Source organism: Trichechus manatus, unplaced genomic scaffold (assembly GCF_000243295.1).
Source record: "Trichechus manatus latirostris isolate Lorelei unplaced genomic scaffold, TriManLat1.0 scaffold00087, whole genome shotgun sequence".
Taxonomy (NCBI): Eukaryota; Metazoa; Chordata; class Mammalia; order Sirenia; family Trichechidae; genus Trichechus; species Trichechus manatus.
The window spans coordinates 5315308-5317241 of record NW_004444023.1 but is presented as its reverse complement, the minus strand read 5'-3'; the positions used below and the strand labels follow the sequence as shown (position 1 = coordinate 5317241).

Below are 1934 nucleotides of genomic sequence, written 5' to 3'. Positions count from 1 at the left end.
TTTAAAGCTTTTGTATTGTGATAGGAATCTCTGAGTGGTGCAAACAGTTAATACGCTCGCTGCTAATCCAAAGATCGGAGGTTCGAGTCCACCCAGAGGCGCCTTAGAAGAAAGTCCTGGTGATCTGCTTCTGAAAACTCAGCCACTGAAAACTCTATGGAGCGTGTTCTACTCTGACACACATGGGGTCACCACAAGTCGGAATTGACTCAATAGCAACTGGTTTGGTTTTGGTTTATTGTGAAATAGAACACAAGCACCCAGAAAAGAATATAAAACACAATGTGCAGATAACTGATGAATATAAAATGAGACCCTCCTCTGCACAACACAGAATGGACCCCAATGTAAACTATGGACTTTAGTTAATAATAATCTATCAATATTGGCTCATCAATTGTAACAAATGTACCACAGAATGGAAGCTGTTAATAATAAGAGGAACTCCGAGAGTATGGCCCCCAGACACCCTTTTAGCTCAGTGGTGAAGTCACTTCCGAGGTTCACCGTTCAGCCAGGGATTGGACAGCCCCATAAAACAAAATGGGACTAATGAGGCACAGCAGTCCAGGGACAAGGACTAGAAGGCAGAAGGGGACAGGAAAGCTGGCGATAGGGAACCTAAGGTTGAGTAAGGACAATGTTGACATGTAGTGGGGTTCTTAACCATTGTCATAGGGCAACATGATTTATTCTGTAAACCTTCATCTAAAGTGAGAATAGCAGCACAACTGGAAGAACGTAATCGATGTCACTGAATTGTGCATGCAGAAATTTTTGAAATGTTGTATCTTTGGCTATGTATATTTTCACCAAAAAAAAAAAAAAGGTCGAGAAGGGAGAGGGTTGACATGTCATGGGGTTGTTAACCAATGTCATAAAATAATATGTGTACTGACTGTTTAATGAGAAACTATTTGTTCCATAAACATTCACCTAAAGTACAATAAAAAACAAAAATAAAAAAAAAATAGGAGAAACTGTGTGCCGGGGTCATGGATGGGACAATGCTTCATTGTGATCCATAGGGTTTTCACTGGCTGATTTTTCAGAAGCAGATCACCAGGACTTTCTTCCTTGTCTTTCTTTGTCTGGAAGCTCCGCTGAAACCTGTTTAGCACCACAATAACACCCAAGCCTCCACTGACAGATGGGTGGTGGCTGTGCATAAGGTGCACTGGCTGGGAATTGAACCTGGGTCTTCTGCATGGGAGGCAAGAATTCTACCACTGAACCACCAATGCTTCATCCAGCTTTAGTAGCAGTACCAGTTGCCATTGAGTTGACTCTGACTCATGGTGACCACGTGTGTCAGAGTAGAACGCGCCCCATAGGGTTTTCAGTGGTAGGTTTCCAGTTCTTTCTTCTGAGGTGCCTCTGGGTGGACTGGAACCAGTAACCTTCCCGTTAGCAGCCTAGCTTGTTAACCCTTTGCACCACCCAGGCACTCCCCAGCTTTAATACTGTTGTTACTGTTAGGTACCTTCGAGTCAGTTTCAACTCAGAGCGACCCTATATAAACAGAATGTAACTCTGCTCGGTCCTGTGCCATCCTCACAAGCATTGGTATGTTTGAGCCCATTGTTGCAGCCACTGTGTCAATGCATCTCATTGAAGGTCTTCCTCTTTTTCGCTGATCCTTTACTCTACTGGCCATTTTTTTTAGAAGTAGATTGCCAGGTCCTTCTTCCTAGTCTGTCTTAGTCTGGAAGCTCCACTAAAACCTGTCCACCATGGGTGACCCTGCTGGTATTTGAAAACTGGTGGCGTAGCTTCCAGCATCACAGCAACACTCAAGCCACCACAGTAGGACAAATTGACAGAGGAGTGGTGGCCAGCTTCAATAGATCCTGCCAAATAGTTTCCAAAATGGTCATGCCAATCTTCCCTCCCACCAGCAGGTGTGAGAACAGGCCACTGTCTTTGCAACCATG

At 44.2% G+C, this 1934-nt stretch overlaps 1 non-coding gene across 1 annotated transcript; it reads right to left on the bottom strand.

The window, feature by feature from the left end:
* Positions 1 to 1173: 1173 nt before the first annotated feature.
* Positions 1174 to 1244, bottom strand: TRNAG-CCC (transfer RNA glycine (anticodon CCC)). The gene has a single exon. It is a non-coding gene; the product is annotated as a tRNA-Gly (tRNA).
* Positions 1245 to 1934: the final 690 nt, after the last annotated feature.